This window comes from Mchenga conophoros, linkage group LG11 (assembly GCF_057382185.1).
Source record: "Mchenga conophoros isolate Kocher_MC1m ecotype Shallow Benthic linkage group LG11, M_conophoros_male_GT1.1, whole genome shotgun sequence".
Lineage (NCBI taxonomy): Eukaryota > Metazoa > Chordata > Actinopteri > Cichliformes > Cichlidae > Mchenga > Mchenga conophoros.
In genome coordinates this window covers 10,001-28,184 of record NC_140536.1, presented here as the reverse complement: position 1 = coordinate 28,184, position 18,184 = coordinate 10,001, and the positions used below count along the sequence as shown (strand labels likewise).

Sequence of the window (18,184 nt, the reverse complement as noted above, 5' to 3'; positions counted from 1 at the left end):
ACCAGAGCGGTGTTTTGTTGTTGGACTTCTGTGCAAACCAAAGTTTGGCCATAATGAACACCATGTTCAAACATAAGAGTGTCCATAAATGCACGTGGCACCAGGAAGCAGACCTGCGGCCATATGTTCTGGATGCTCGGGTAAATGGACGGTTCTGAGCTGTCAACTGATCACCACCTGGTGGTGAGTTGGATCAGGTGGCGGGGAGGATGCTGAACAGACCTGGCACACCTAAATGCATAGTAAGGATATGCTGGGAATGCCTGGCAGAGGCCCCAGTCCGCACACCTCCGGAAGAGCTTCAACAGCTTTCTGAGGGAGACTGGGGACATTGAGTCTGAATGGACCATGTTCAGCATCTTCATTGCTGCACTGAGCTGCGGCCGCAAGGTGGTTGGTGCCTGTCGTGGTGGTAACCCCCGAATCAAATGGTGGATACCAGAGGTGAAGGGAGCCACCAGGCTGAGGAAGGAGTCCTATTGGGCTTAGTTAGCCTGTGGGACTTCAGAGGCAGCTGACAGATACTGATAGGCCTGAAGCAAAAACTTGGGTTTGGGAGGAGTTCATAGAGGCCATGGAAAAATTCTTTAGAACTGCCTCGAAGATATTCTGATACGTCTTACATGGAGGAAGCAGAGTCTGGGGACGAGGGTGATGACTCGCCTGTCTCCAGGGGCGAGGTCACTGAGGCAGTTAAACAACTCCTGGGGGGGATGAGATCTGCTCTGAGTTTCTGAAGGCTCTGGATGTTGTAGGGCTGTCTTGATTGACACGCCTCTACAATGATGCGTGGAGATCAGGGGTGGTACCACTGTATTGGCAGACTATGGTGGTGGTTCCCATCTTTATGAAGCGGGGCCGGAAGGTCTGTTCCAACTACAGGGGGATCACACTCCTCAGCCTCCCTGGGAAAGTCCAGGGTGCTGGAGAGGAGAGTCCTTTAGTCGAACCTCGGATACAGGAGGAACAATGAGTTTTTTGTCCTGGTCACTGGACCAGCTCTTTATCCTCTCAAGGATACTTGAGGGTTCATGGGAGTTTGCCCAACCAGTCTACATGTGTTTTGTGGACTTGGAGAAGGCATTCAACTGTGTCCTTCGGAGTGTCCCGTAGGAGGTGCTGTGGGGTGTCTGGCCCATTCAGTCCTTATTCGACCATTGCAAGAGCTTGGTCCGCATAGCCGGCAATAAGTCAGACTTGTTCCTGATGGGTGATGGTCTCCGCCAGGGCTGCCTTTTGTCAACAATTCTGTTCATGATTTTTATTGACAGAATTTATAGACGTAGCCAAGTGGCGGAAGGCTTTCACTTGGATGGTCTCGGAATTTCATCTCTGCTTTTCGCGTTATGATGTGGTTCTGTTGGCTTCATCGGGTGGTGGCCTCCAGCTTGCCTTGGAACGGTTTGCAGCCGAGTGTGAAGCGATGGGAATGAAAATTAGCACCTTCAAATCTGAGGCCATGGTCCTCAGCCAGAAAAGGGTGCAGTGCTCATTCCGGGTCAGGGATAAGTTCCTGCCCCAAGTGGAGGAGTTCAAGTATTTCGCGGCCTTGCTCACAAGTAACAGGAGAAAGGGAGCGGGAGATGGTGCTAATTGGTGCACCATCTCTCTAATGCTAATGCTCCAATGTGCATGGCAAAGTGTCCTTGTATTCAAGCCAAATAGAAAAGCAATAGGATAACCAGTGTCTTCTCTGTGAGGGACCTGATTATTACCAGTGTTGTTTTCTAATATGCTCTGTCTGCTTTTGCTTTTGTCCTCCACAGGAGCGTCTGCTCCTCTCCATTCTTCCAAAGCACATAGCTGATGAAATGCTTCAGGACATGAAGAAGGGGCCTAGTCAGAAAGAAATGCAACAGTTCAACACCATGTACATGTACAGGCATGAAAATGTCAGGTAATTTGGTACCTCTATAAACTTAAACCATCAAGGGTTCTGCATGTCTGTGAAGTATGAGTCTTGTGATTTTTGTCAAGGTTTGGGGATTTGGGTTTTATTTCCTTTGGTAATTCTAAATCCTTGTTAATATTTGGCTCAGGATTGCTGTATTCACTCAGTTGCCCACCACAACTGTATACTCTACAACAGGGGTCCCCAATCCCAGTCCTCGAGGGCCGGTGTCCCTGCAGGTTTTAGATGTGTCCTTGATCCAACACAGCTGATTTAAATGGATAAATTACCTTCTCAACATGTTCTCCAGAGGCCTGGTAATGAACTCATCGTGTGATTCAGGTGTGTTGACCCAGGGTGAGATCTAAAACCTGCAGGGACACCGGCCCTCGAGGACTGGGACTGGGGACCCCTGCTCTACAATTTCCACCAGTGTTTTTGGACTTTGTGTTACTTTTGATTTGCATTTGAGCTATCAGAGTGTTTTACAAACTGTCTTTTGTCCTGCTCTGGTTTTTGGCATTGTTCCCAGCTTCACTGTTTGTGACCACTGCATGTTTGAAGTTAAAGGTTTGGATTTTGTATATTTATTTTTCGTGTGAGTTGCATTTGGGTGCTTTCTCTCAGTTACAATTCTAAATTGGCTTTAAATGTAGCTTGTACTCTAAAGTGCTTTGAATAGTAAGACTAGAGTGAAGCTATAAAATATATTGATCAACATTAATGATGCCTTCACAGATGTGCACAGTACTCTTATCATGTGAACAATGCTGTTCAAAAATGAGTGTACATATTTCTTAAAAGAAAAGTTTTGCCTTTTCATGTTTGACATATTGTCTGTAAAAGAACAAACAAACAAACAAAACAGTATAAATATAAATCATTGCATTCTTTATTTACAAATTGCTTTTTGGAACATGGCTTGTATATATTTTAATATTAATGGATAAGAATATTGTGAAAAAGAGGCCACTAACTTAAAAATGAAAGCCGATGGTCCTATTAGATTTGCTTATACTAAGCTTCTTCTTGAATTTTTGAAAATGTGCATGAAGAATTTTTTAATGTAGCTGTTAAAGAATGATGTCAGTAATGTGTATTTTTTCTCTTTCAGTATTTTGTTTGCAGACATTGTGGGCTTCACCCAGCTGTCGTCTTCTTGCAGTGCTCAGGAGCTTGTCAAGCTGCTTAATGAGCTCTTTGCCCGCTTTGACAAACTAGCTGCTGTGAGTATCACAGTGTAAACTAACTAAAGTGATGTCACGGTTATTTGTTGTTATTTACATTTTTCCGATTTAGACTGAAATCTTTTATGGGATTCATCAAGATTACAAGAAATACTCATTTAGAATCCACCTCTAACCTTTATGTGATTTATGGGAGGTCATTTGAAATGATTGTCACATATCAATTTGTTGTAATGATGCTTCTTGGCAATAAATATTATACCATTGGAAAAAGCCTGTTCCTTTCCCCTCAAATGGTGCCACCTTTGCTAATGAAAAACCGCTGGTTCTGCTGTTGTTTTGATCTCTGGTACTCAGGTGCTGACAATCAGATACAACAATGGTCTGCTACAATGGTAAGGCATGCCACATTTGACTGATCTGGATAGGGCTTGTGCCAAGGGGCATCTTCAAGCTGGTGTTCTGTAAAACCAAGTTGCACCAATGTGCCTTAAATGCCCTTCACTGTCGGGCCTGTTTGCAGGTGTGTCGGCATCATGTAAACTGGAACCTGAACATGAGGAGGAATATTATGCTCTGTAATGAGTCCAGATGCAGTCTACTGATATGTTAATCTATTAACTTGTAGGGTAACAGCTTTAGTTAGAGGCGGTGTGATGGTGTGGGCCTCAGTTGGGCGGTGGGGGTGTGTGGCGGAGGTGTGGTTCTGTTGCTCAGCTGCAGGGGAGGGGTGGAGCAGTGTGTTCAGGGTGTGTTGTCAGGGGAGGAGTTATACATCTGACCTCATCATCCAATCATGGTTCCCCTGTAAAAGATGTTGCCAGGATCTGAGGTGGGAGGTGTGCTGTTTGTGGTACAGAAGCAGGGCAGCTGGAAAGGTGCACAGTGGAAACCCAGCCAATAAAGACGTGGAAAACTGCAATGCTGCTGTCGGGTCCATCATTGTCACAGCCGTGCCAAAACCCGAGTCGTGGCATGGCGGAACAATGACTGGCCCAACCAGTTAAGGCGTGGGCCCAGATGTTGGTGAGCTGCCAGCTTTGCAGTGGGAGCAGACAGCTGTGCAGGACCAGTCTGTGCACCAGACGAAAGTGTCGGAGAGTCTGGTCGCTCAAGGTGGTTCCTTGCTGACACTGCCGTCGCCCCCACCCTCTACCGAATGGGTGAAGGAGACAACCCCCACGCCTTCCTGGAGGTCTTTCGCGCCATGGCGGTGGCGTGCCTATGGCCAGAGGAGTGACCGCCTGTTCATGTACATCAGCAGGAAACTGTTGGAGTGGGAGGCCAGGTACAACACAGTAGAGAAGGAGTGTCTGGCCATCTGGTGGCCACCTGCCCTTTTACCCTATGTGCGTGTCATGCACCGCTACAGGAGGAGGTGCCAGGCTTTTTCGGCTGTGTATGGTTCTTTCACATGATACTGAGGCCCCTGTTTGTTAAAAGAATAAACTGTTTCATTTTCAATATGGATTGAAGTTTTTCATGGGCACAGTCCACGTATGTGGCGGCTCAATCCATAAATGGATTTTCTTTCCAAATGTGGAAAGACAACAGGCTTGTCAGTGGTAGAAATATGTATTGCCAAGAACAAAACACACATAAAGTTGTTTTACAACACAAATGTTCTGACTTTTTGTGGTAAGTTGATATATATCCATGTTTAGCAATGGTTGCTGTGGTTTCATGTCACTTTCTCAGTGGCTCAGTGTTGCTGTCAGTTTATTATTATGCATATGTATTTATGTTTAGATCACACGGGCCAACATGCTAAGAGCATGAATAATCTCTGCCTCTCTTCCACAGCATGTCTTATGTCCTGTCTCCCTCCTCTCAGCCTTGCTGCACATGGCTGCCCCTCCTTGAGAAACTTTGATTGTTGCCGTTCTGTCTGTATAGTTATAGGGTCTTTATCTTACAATATAAAGCACCGTGAGGGGACTGTTGTTGTAATTTGCCGCTTAATAAATAAAATTGATTTGAATTGAATTGTAAGCAACAATAAAATTGCAGACAACACATTTGAAGCTAACGGTAGCTGATTCAGTAAAGGAGAAACTCACAGCAAGGAGTTTATTTCTACCTACGATTGCGCCTGCAACACAGGACCTAATCCCTGAAACCTCGTTCAGGGTAGGGATAACTGCACTATTCAGAGGTGGGACCAAGTCATTGTTTTGCAAGTCTCAAGTCTTTATCCTCAAGTCTCAAGTCAAGTCTCAAGTAATGTCAGGCAAGTCAGAGTCGAGTCTCAAGTCACTGGTGTAAAAGTCCAAGTCAAGTCACAAGTCTGAAATTTTGAATTTCAAGTCCTTTCAAGTCTTTAAAAAAAAAAACGAAAAAATAATGTTGCAGTTATGCTAAATGTAAATATTAGACCATGTAATTTTAAAATCTGTGTTTTTCTCAACACATGACAAAATAGTGAACTTAGAAAATATACACAAATTGTGAAATTGCACCTCTTTAAAATGCAGCTCAATTAAACCTAGCTCCAAGAATAATTTTCACCGACAGTTCTGAGATAAGCTGCATGTTATTCTTGGATGCGGTTGTAGGACCGGCTTTGAAATCGCATGACAAAAATATCATACATATTAAAAAAACTGTATCACCAACGTAGCCTGGACAACATTTGCTAGTTAGATGAAGTCAGCTATCTCATCTTAGCATATTTATATGCATATTTATAATTATACGGTTCTTGGAGTGAGTGCATACACTCATGAAGTTTAGTAACTTCCGGTCACTGCAACAAGCCCAGGTACAGTTTACCGACGGATGGGTGCAGGACCTTGAAATGCACCGTGTAGAACGAAAGACCATCGTACGTATCATAAGTTTACCAGTCTCACAAATCGTCGTCATAAACACACATTCCTTAACCGTTTATTAATAGGACCTTTGAGCTCAACGGTAATTAATTAGTAGTGGAAATAATTTCTGGTAGCATCACAGAAATGTAGCAGTGACAATAATATTGTATGCTGTAATCGTACTGGACAATTAGTGATACAAAACAACTGTTTTATCCTGTGAATAAAAGTATATGTTTTTGTCAATGTACCATAATAACAGAAGCGAAACGCAATATTGTGTCAGGACAATTCACTATTTATGCACAATAAATAAAGGAGCATAGCGCGACAATTTCTGTTCAGCGCCAGACTTGCTTGTAACCTATATCACCAATTATGTTATGAAAATGACGCATTAACTACAACAGCAGACTGACCTTTGTGTAAATGCTTGGAGCAGACTAACCTGTGAGCTGGAGTGTTCTGGGACGTTATATTTGCTCTTTGAATGGCTGCAATCCAGGCCATCCGTCGCCTCTTGTTTACTTCGGAAACATGGCTGAACAATTTCTCTTCAACGACGTAATCCGATAACAACCGATCTCTTTACCCGTCGGCTTCCCGTGGCTGTCATGCGACCGGCTATTGCAGTTAATAATACAACAGCTTCTTGACATTTTTGTGTTTCTTTTTATCGCTGTGTGACTGATTTCAATTGAAAGCCTGCGTGCGCTAGTACCGCTTGCCACGAGTTCCCAGAATCCTTTGCGGTTCTACCCGTGAATGACGTCACATTTTCAATCTCTATATAATATGCGTGTTAAATTTTATATTTGGGGTGAAATATCAAGTCTTTTAAAGTAAACCGGTTCAAGTCCAATTCAAGTCCCAGGTCATTGGTGTAAAAGTCCAAGTCAAGTCACAAGTCTTAGAACATTTTTTCAAGTCAAGTCTAAAGTCATAAAATTAATGACTCGAGTCTGACTCGAGTCCAAGTCATGTGACTCGAGTCCACACCTCTGGCACTATTAGACAAAGCTGCTTTTGGCTGTTGCCTTGTTCACACGGGATTGCCACAGTGGGTAGCTGCACATGTTTGATGATTTGGCAGATATCTTCTGCTGGGTGCCCTTGCTGACTCCTCCCAGAATCGAACAGGATTTTGTTTGTTAGGCTAATTCCACTGTGACACTGTGAAAACCATATTTAGAAAATAAACTTTGTTTAGTGAGATCTTTTGGCGTTTAACAGGATGTGGGTGCCCTATCTCCAGGCAAGATTTACTGTTCTGTATGCTGTTCATGACTTACAACCTAAACCAAACTCGTGCCAGAGTCCTGTATGTTATCTACAGGTTCTGCATGCTCATGTGCAAATATTTCTCTGTAGAGATCCTGTCTTAATTGGTATGAGGCTGCACCCCAGTTTGTCATCATCTAGGAAGTGCTACTGCATGGCTCCGTACTGGCTGTGAACATGTACCCAGGTTGTGTATGAGCCCAAATGTCAAAGCTTGCATAAGGTTTCACCAGTCTGGAACTAATTTTATGGGTATCTGCGTGACAGTAGAGCTCTATCCTTCTAGGTTGCCTAGCTTAATATGTTAGCATTAATAATATGCCAATAATGTTCGCAGTCCCCTAAACACCATATAGTGTACTATCATAGATCAAAGTGCTTTTTTGCATTATTTCTTATTAAAATTAGTAACAGGAGTAGCTTAATGCCCAAGATTAAGCTTAGCCTATGAGGAAATGAAGTAAAAAGACAGCTTGTGTGCTCGCCTCCATCCAGTCTGTGCTAACTGCCATCCATTGCATGTATGTGTTTCTAGCAGTTTAACCCATTGCTGTTGTTAGACCTGCTAAGAAGACAGCTGGACAGCGAGCTCGTGATTTATGTCCGATCTTGATCCACTGTCTGACTAAAACAGACCTGCCTTTCAGAAATACCACCAGCTAAGGATCAAGATCCTGGGAGACTGCTACTACTGTATCTGTGGGCTGCCGGACTACAGGGACGACCACGCCGCCTGCTCTATCATGATGGGCCTGGCCATGGTGGAGGCCATTTCGTGAGTATGAATGAGCACGCGTGAGGAGGGGCGGCCTGGGATAACTGCCTGATTCTAAGCTTTTCCAAAGATCAGACAGTTTCATCTACGTTATTATGGATGTAGTGGGTTAGTCATTCTGTCCACAGTGTGGGATTGATCACACTGATGGACTCTTATTGACTTTTTGTGGATTGTAGCTGTGATGTAACAATGAGAGGTCATTAAACACAAATTGATTGTGATCCATCATGTTGGTCAGGCTCCAGAACATTGCTGTGCACGGATGGATGGCGTTTAGTGGCACGCCAGAGACGCTGTTTCCTGTATTGCTGGAATGTTTTTCTTCTTTTGTGGTAATCAGGCTTTGAGACAGCTTGATTATTACTCCAAAAAATGCTACCTGTGCTTTGTTTTTAACGCTGCTGCTTTCTGAACTGACCACAGGTATGTCCGAGAGAAAACCCAGACAGATGTGGACATGCGTGTTGGAGTGCACAGTGGTACGGTCCTGGGAGGAGTGCTGGGCCAGAAACGTTGGCAGTATGATGTTTGGTCCACAGATGTCACAGTGGCCAATAAAATGGAGGCTGGAGGGATCCCAGGGTGAGAACATCAGCTTCACACTACAGCGTAGTTGCATTGATCAATACTGATTGGACTGTGTTTCTCACATGGTGCCATTTTCCTTATTTCTCCTTCGATGTGAGTGTTTTCATGTGTCGGCTCATGTAAATAACATGCACAAAGTAGATGTGCTGCGTTTTAGTTTTTAGGTCACTGGAGATGTGAATAAAGTTCTTACTCTGAACCAAACATTTATATCATGTTTTTGTCTGTATCAGCTACTTGGTGTGTTTCAGAGAAGAGTCGCTGGACTATTCCCAGCCAGAAACAAATGATGCTGACGCTGCATGAATTGGCTAAGAGATCTGAAACTGAACCTGAAACTAAAGACACTCACTGTTACCTAATTAAACCACTTTTGCCTTTAAAACTGACAGAACGATTCAACACGGTGCTGCTAACCTTCCTCAGAGACTTTGGTCCTTAGCTTACATGTTGTGTTGACGCGACCTGCTGCCTCGCTGTAAGCTTTCTGGTCATGTTTTCACCCAGAGCACTGATGCTCACTGGATATTTCCTCTGTTCTGGCCTCCCTCTGTAAACACTCGGGAGAAGTGATTCCAGTAGATCAGTCAGTCTGACACCAACAACTTTAAAGTCACTTAAATCGTCTTTTTCTGATTCTTGCTTTGAACTTCATCACGTCGTCTCCACCATGTCTACATGTCTAAATTGAGTTGCTACCATGTGATCGATTAATGGTCTGATTCTTCTGGCTCGCTGCACCTTAATTGGATATTTCTCTGTTTTTTGTATCACCAGCTTCACAGCAGCTTGGTGCTCTCTTGTGGTTATTTTGGTTGAAACTGAATGTCAGTGATATGTTTTTTCATACTGTTTTTTTTTAACATTTATAATTGGAAGTTATATTATTATATTCATACGTTTAAAAAAGCTGTCATGATTTCCTCCCAATAACCGGATAAGAAGACGAATCTGTTGCTGTGAACCTCACCATCAAATGTTTTACTTTAAACTGCTTTAATTCTTTGTGGGTTTTGTGTTATTATCACAAGTTTAGGCTTTAAATGTTGTGCATATATTTACATTCAGTGTGTATTGATATTTTAGATTGGGGAAATAAATGCATAACCCAAAATACTCATACACAAAGCGTCACTTTGCACAGCACTTAATGTGGAAGTACAGTTGGTAGAACAATGGCCCGTGTAATCTGCGCCACCTTGTATGTGTGTACAGCCGTGTGCACATCTCACAAAGCACCATGGAGTGTCTTCATGGTGAGTTTGATGTGGAGCCGGGGAATGGCGGTGACCGCTGTGACTACCTGAGGGAGAGAGGCATAGACACCTACCTGGTGGTTGTTCCAAAAGCACCTGTGGGAAAGAATGGCATTAACAGCGTCGTAAGTAAAACGCTCCATACTGCTCTGCAAGTATTTCTATAGTCAGCGTTTACATGTTGTGAATGTGTTGCTGTATGTCGAACATCCACAATGCATGATACAAACAAAAGTCCTTCAGTTCTTCATAATAAACTCAGCACTTGCTGTTTGCTTGTTTCACATTAGAAACTGTCCGTAACCTCGTCCAATGGAAATTCCCCTCTGCTGATCAACACCACAGACTGTAATGGCAGTGTTCACACAGCCTGCACCACACCAGAGGAACCAGAGGAGCTGGACACAAGGGTAACCAAAGAGATGGTGTTTTCTCTAGGGCTGGGTTTTGATTATCGATTCATTGATTAAAATCGATTCTGGCTTGGATAACATGATATTGATTCATTAAAATCCTGAATCAATTTTTAATATGAATTTATTTTGCCAGAATCTCAGGTTAAACCTCACAAAATTTCAACAACCACCAAACAGCTGAAACAGTAAATGAGAGCAGGAACACGGATTCTGCACAAAGACGTAAACACAAAGCGCGAAGCCGCCGACGCATCAGGATTAGTGAGATGTGACTTTCTCACCCGACGACACGGACGCGGACACGCCGCCGGGGCTGAAAGCCGACAGCTCCCTGATTTTGAAGCGTCGGCGGGCGCTTTGTGTTTACGTCCTTTTGGCGCTGATTCAGAAGCTGCAGGTTTGATCTCTCTCCAAACAACATTGACTGAACCAGCAGACAAAGAAGATCCAAACTAGCTTCACATAAACATCGTCACGAATTTCCTCCGACTTTTGTTGTTTTGCTTCCACCAGGATAAACACTTCATGTAGAGCTCTCTCTCGCTCTCTCTACATCGATAATCAAAACCCACCCTTACTGACTACCCACCAGTCTACGCTGTCGCCCGCTGTTTGTTTTTGTTTTTTTACTTACTTCCGACACGAGAGCCTCATTTCTGCTGTTCATTACTGAACAAACGTAAACAAATTATGCAAAATTGCAAAACGCTCAGCTGTGTCTCCAATCAAACCGCTGTAACTTTGCTCTGCTTCACTTTGTTTTTGATCTACTGCACAATATTTTTAAGGTCATCTGCTATAAAAACCCAGACCAGGAAAACCGCCTTCATGTTTTTCTGTTTTATGCTCAGTTACTTTGACACAAAGGCCTCTGCTGAGACGCTCACACCTCTGATAGTCTGGTGTCAGCTTCCTTTTTATCGATCTAAAAATATAGATATGTACTGATAAGTGATCAGAATTATAATATTATAATGAATAATAAATATTGTAAATAAATTATAATATTTATATTTATAATATTTCTCAGGCAAAATTTCTCCGATTCAAATCGAATCGATTCTAGAAATCAGTGACGATACCCAGCCCTGGTTTTCACACATTAACAGGTGCCTGAAAGTCCTTCATCACACAGTGCTGCTTTTTTTCCTGTCCTTGTCTGTTCTGATTGTGCCACACTTTGGCATTCTCATTCCCATTTTGCATTAGCGTGGCTGTAGCTCATCGGAAGATGACCTGAAGGTCGTCACTTACCCGAGCAAAGACCACAACATCACCATATCACCAGCTGGCACGGGAAGGTGCACCGTTGTTCTAAACACACACAAAAATTACTACACTCCTCAGTGACAACAGTACCTATAGACCAAACAGCCACTTCATAATCACATGGGACAACATAGAAGAGCCACCTCCACGGGACAAGACTCTGTCTGCATCTAAAGGTCAAAGGTCACCCTTTTGACGATGTCAGTGCTCACATTTTGGACAGAGAAGACAGATGGTTTAAAAGAGAAGTGAAAGAACACCGGCACTCGGGGCCTGGAGTTGCCCACCCCTGCTCTAGATCCTCCAGAATTAACCTCATTTTTTCCAGCATGCTTTGCTTATCTATTTAGTTAGTCTATACTTGTGAACTGGATAAAGAGCAGACTCCCATTTTATGAGGAGGCAAGAAATCCTAAACTGTACTCTAACCTTTGGATTGCAGGTGGTGAACCCATCGTTTCCTAATCCCCGAAGGAGGCTGAGGCTGCGGGACCTGGCTGAACGGGTGATTGATGCTCAGGAGAATGAACAGGAGCTCAACAAACTCCTTAATGAAGCTCTGCTGGAGAGAGAAACGGTTCAAGCGTAAGTGAATAGCCTCACATCACTGTGACGGTGCCGATCAGCGATACTGGTTTCTTGTTTCTTGGGGTGGCTGTAGCTCAGGAGGTAGAGCTGGTCACCTACTGATCGGAAGTAGGTGACCTGTGGGTCGATCCCTGGCTCCTCCAGTCTACATGTCAAGTATCCTTGGGCAAGATACTAACCCCAAGTTGCTCTCCAATGCAATGTGTGTGAATGTAGTTAGAAAGCAATCCGGTCGTTCAGTCTGACGTCACTAGCCGTGTCTGGGTCTAAACTCCGCTGCAGGTCCATATATCAAACATCACTGTGGCATTACTGAGAGTTGAAAAACTGTCTAAAGTCTTTCATCTTTAATAAAATGATCAGCGTTCTGCTCTACCAGGTGTAACAATTGAGTTTAACATCCAGGCATCCATGAAAACGGAATTTATGACATTTAACGGAGTTAGAAGTTAGCAGGAAGTTAGCTCGCTAGCTTCTATCTAAATACAACATAGCATGTCCTGACTGCGGGGTTTTGGAAACAAATTAAAACGTACAGCTCTGCTATCACTTCCAACATAAATGAAGACAGAAAACTAAACAGCAGTGACGTTTGTAGGGTTACTGAAGTTTGGCTAGCTGGTATATAATGATGTGCTACGTGACCGCTAGCGACACAGCTATGTTAGCATAATATAAACAAGCTAACTTTTTTCCACTCGATAAAAGTTAACGTGAGTGTTCTCGGTGGTCAGGAACAAATGTAATCGCATGGCAGGATGCTGTAAAAGGACCAAACTTCAGCCAGGAGAACAATACGAGGTTAGTCATTCATATACTGCTGCATAGGCTGGGCTGTAGCTACATCCTAAGGTTTTAAAAACTGAGCTTAAATAAATGATTAGCGGTAATAAAGGGAGGTCAACAGTGATCACTGACTGTTTTAGGAGCTTTTTGAGATCAAATAGAAGAAAATACATAACATTAAACATGTTAACAACACAAAAGCCATATTAAACGCAGACTACTTTAGACCCGGAAGTAGGATTCATCACGTCATCACTTAACAACCGGATGAGTTGCCTTTTTTGCCATGATGCCAGGTCTCTCTTGAAAATTAGATTTTTAATCTCAATGAGATTTTTTACCTGGATAAATAAAGGACTAATAATAAGTACAGAGAAAGTGCTTGTGAGAATGGGTGTGAATGTGGCATGTTGAGTACTTCGGCAGAGTAGAGAAGCGCTATAGAAGAATCAGTCCATTTACCATTTGTTATGCTGCTGGTGCTTCAGTGGGTTATCACTGAGTGAGGGGTTGACAGGTTGACTGTTGGTACTTTTAAATGTCTCCACACCGACAATACCATTTACAGCTTTTTGCTGTTTTCATAAATATTACACATGACATCTTTGTCACTTATCTTCCACTCTTTGTGGAAGATAAAAGGTTATGGTTAGGCTGTGGTGGTCAGTCACCAACACAGTGAATCCTGGGTTCAGTCTACTTCAGGCCATAGTTTTTTGGTGGCATTTTTTTCCTTCCTCATTACTTTTTTCTCATTAGTTTTGCATTTCGCAAGGTCAGTGTCAGTATTGGTGGCATGAGGCGATACCTGCACCCTATAGAGGTTGCACAGGTAGTCCAACTCACCCAGATGACACATCAATACATCCCATTGCCAGAACGTTTGTGGAATCTCCAGCCACGTAGGACATTCCAAGATAACGGCAGTTACTCTTGGACAGGGCGGCAGAAAATGATTAACCCATCAGCAGGACCGATGTCTGAGATACCTGAAGTCCTGACATTCCCTTCTGGGCTGTCACTGCAACGGATCACGGTTGATCGGTAATCCGAACCGATCCCACTCCACGGTTCGGCTGCACGTGATCTGAAGATTCAAAAAAGAAGAAAAAAAAGTATGTGTATGGTGGCGTGCTGGGTCTGTCAAGCGATACTTATGGCCAGCGCTAGCGGTCCAAGTGGAGGAGCAGAGGCATTTAAGCAGCCCTTTGCTGCCCAACCCGACCGGGCTAAAGCTATTACAGAAGCTACTGGGGAGTTTAGCTGCAGACGGGAGGCCGTATTCTGTTGTGCAAAACAAGGTTTAAACTATGATGAACGTGCTTGAGCCACGCTATGATATCTCGTTGCGCGTCCACTTCAGTGACAAGATCGTTCCAAGCATGTATGAGCAGGAGATTTTTACATTTATGGCTGAACTGATCCAGGCATCTTCTGTTGCCCAACTACAAATGACAGCTCAAAGCCCTGTACTGCCCTATATTGCACCTTAATTTGTTTTTATATAACTGTGTGGAGTGAATCTTGAGTTGAATGTTTTTAATAGGCAAAAAATACTTAAATAAGTAAATGTTAAAATTTTGTCCTTTTTTCTGTTTGTGCTGATCCGAAAATCGATTTGATCCGTGACTTAAAACCGTGATCCGATTCAAACCGTGAGACTTTTGATCCGTTGCACCACTAGTCGCTGCCTGGCACTGTGGAGCCAGAGTGACATCTGCCATAGGCTATCCCAACTGTCTTAGAGCGAGAGGCAGGGTACACCCTGGAGGGGTTGCCAGTCTATCGCAGGGCTAACACACAGAGACAAGCAACCATTCATACTCACACCTATGGGCAAATTAGAGCTACCAATAAAACCCAAGCCCAATAACTGCATGTCTGTGGGAGAACCCACGCAAACATGACGAGAACATGCAAACTCCACACAGAAAGACAGCAACCTGATGGTGGACTTGAACTCAGGACCTTCTTGCTGTGAGGCAACAGTGCTAACCACTGTGCCACTTAAGTTATTCTGATTCTGATTAATTACTAAAGCTTAGCTTTGACATCTAGCAATAGCCACAAATATGAAACAACAAGCTAGTTTTATAACACACAGGTAGCAGTATTGCAACAACGCTCTAAAAGTAAATAAAAGTGTACTATAGTGTAATAGATATTCGTGAAAACCAGGAAAACCCATCATCCTGGACTACAGTAACGGCTGCATCAGTACAAAGTTAAGTAAGCTGTTATGATCTTGACAGGAAAGAAAACAAGCATGCCTGGTGTGGGGTCATTGGCTATTATAAGGGGGTTGAGGAACACCATGTCCTTGAAGTTGTTGTCTGGTTTGGACAGATGTTGTAGTGGAGCTTCCATGATTGGTCACATCAGAGAGTGTTTCCCACTGTGAGATACCAAGTGAGCTTTGAAAGGGAACCATCAGTTGAGTTTCAGTTAAATTCCATTATGTGTTTTTGAAGTGGTAGTTTAATTTTTTGAGCAGTATATTTAATAATCTTTAACCTTCCAATCTTGTATCCACATGTGGGAAAAGTGGAGCCAGTGATCAAACCAAATCTCTGATTGAAGTTCAAGTAGGCAGCAGAGATTTCCTTTTCTTGCTCGTGGTATAATATGTTATAGTGTTTGTTTGCAAATTGGCAAACTCCAACTCTTACTCTAAACAAACGCACCTGTCTTAAAATACCATAAATAAGACGTAATCAGTCCATGTTGTCATTGGTGTTGTTTGGTTACTGGCGTGACCCTGGTTCTCTGAAAATCAAGCGCGGTATCTCACTAAGGCAACCACATTCTGGCGTGACCAATCATGGAAGCTCCACCTCCACCGCGCCTGCCCAGGTCAGACCATTCACTTCAATCGCTTCACTTCCATAAAATGTTAATAATGTTACAACCAGTGTGCTGCATTCACTGTCACTAAGCTTGTTGTTCCTCAGTCTGAAGGGGAAACACACCAACAAGCTGTCCCTCAGGTTTGTGGATCCAGAGCTGGAAACACGTTTCTCTGTGGAGAAGGAGAAACAGAGCGGGGCTGCCTTCTGCTGCTCCTGTGTGGTTCTGCTCTTTACTGCAGTGATGGAGGCGCTCATAGACCCCTGGTGAGTTCACAGGTCTGTTTTACTCATTCACATTTTGGGCAGGATGGTTTATATCACCTACTCTCCTAAGAACAAAAGAAAATGAAAGCAAAAGTAAGCCTACACACTTTGGCAGTGTAAACTGGAAGTCATAACTGTAATAATAATAACTCACTAATTACTCTCCACTACGTTCACGTGTTCTGGAACAGGCTGATTGCAAACTACATCACCTTTGCAGTGGGGGAGGTCTTACTGCTCATCCTGACCATTTGTTCTCTGGCTGCCATCTTCCCCAGAGTGAGTTATAACACATTCTTAGACTTCATTTACAATGTGATTAGGAGGATTTTCTTTTCTTTTACAACCTTGTTCAGATACAGAATCGATTAAACACACGCTGAATTTGTTTCGTTAAATTGTTTACAAGCAAGTGGTGGGATCGTTTGGATATATGTAACCTCTCAGCGACTTATGGGTAGGGATGGGTACCGGTGTCCGGTGCCATGATGGCACCGGTTCTGACATAAACGGTAGTAACCAGACCGAAAAGCAGCGCACATTTCGGTGCTTTTTTTTCCTGAGCTGTGATACACTTCTAGCCAATCATTTTACGTTTCCGAGGATAGTAGGCGGGGCCAGGTACGTGCGTTCTTTTAGAGCAGAGCTACAGATTAAAAATGCCCAAGGCGAAGCGGTCAAAAGTCTGGCTGTACTTCACAGCAAAAGATGCAAACTCAGCAGCAACAAGTGCTTTAAGCTGATACTGTGATACTGTCAAAGGAGGTAACACCAAGAATCTGATGAAACACCTGGCGACGCATAGCGTTTTTTTTAAAAGCCCAGAAATGCGCCGTATTTGATAGCTTGCTGCAAGACCTCACACCGAGCGCATCTACTGTGCGTGGGTTGCCTGTTATCTGACCCGGAGTTAGCAACATCCCCCAAAACCCCGAAGAGGAGAGTCCTGGCCCCTAGCCCTGCCAGTGTAGCAGAAATGATGAGGATGATGATGCAGCAGCAGCCGTTCTTCTCTGCGTGAGTAGCTTAATGTTGTTTGTGTGTAATTTACGTTGAGTAGGCTAACCACGTTATTACATTAATGCAGGTAAGGTGAACTAGCAAACATCATCATAGCTACATGCAGCTGTCTTCTTGTTTGATGGCAGATGCTCCCTTCACCCTGGCCAAAAAGGCTAAAATGACCAAAGAAAAAGTGGAAAATAGTTAAACATGAGAGGTTTAGGACAAAGTTTGTGTTTTTTCCATTGATTAAGCACTGCTTCCAGCCAAGAGTGATACCATATATGCCCCATAGCTGCAGAAAAGGCTAACATTGTTATCTTTTTACAAAAAACAGCTGAACATGAGAGGTTTTTGGACCAATTTTGTGTTCTCCATTCTTTAAGCACCGGTTTGAGCACCGTTTAAGCACCGGCACCGTTTCAAAAGTACCGGTTTGGCACCGGTATCGGATAAAACCTAAACGATACCCATCCCCTACTTATGGGTCATTGCCTTCTTCTCTCACTGTGCTCACAGTCAATCCTCTGGAAAGCACCAGTGGCATTTTCTCTCACACAGAGTTGTCCACATATTGTCACAGTATTGGGGCTATGCTAATGTTGGAAATCATGTTAACAAAGTGTTACTACTGATTTTAATTGCTAACACGGTATGGAAAATGTATCAGTTATTTGTCTTCATAAAGTTGTAACTAATGTGTTGTTTAGTTTCCCTTTAGCTCGCTCTGGTTACGTTTAGGTCCTAAAAGTACTTTGTTAGGTTTAGGAAAAGATTATCACTTGAGTTAAAATCCAAGTTTCCCATTGTCCAAAGATATTGGATGATAAGCTAATTGGTGACTCTAATTGGCCATTGATGTGAGACAGAAACAAGTTTCCACTAAATGTGGTCCCAAATGTGCAAATCATGCATCGGCTCTTCAAATGTTTTAAACTCCGACCTACAATTCTAAAAGTTTGTTTTGGAGGTTTTGGGCTTTTCCCATATAGACAGTGTCTCATCTGCTGCAGTCTTTACTGTACCCTCCCCTCACACAGCCCAGTTTTTCACACACAAAAACACCTACTAGACAAATAAGTTGAGGAGAAACAACGTTCTCTGCAAATGTGGTGACATTACACAGATTTAAAACATTTCCTCCCGTATCGTTCATTTCACGAGTCAGTATAACTGCTACTCTCAAACACCTCTATGATTGTATCACTTACATGCG

General features: G+C 43.3%; 1 pseudogene; it reads left to right on the top strand.

Annotated features, from left to right (window-relative positions):
- The first annotated feature begins 1,737 nt into the window (after positions 1-1,737).
- Positions 1,738-18,184, top strand: part of LOC146563381 (adenylate cyclase type 3-like) — a 24,477-nt pseudogene continuing 8,030 nt past the window's right edge.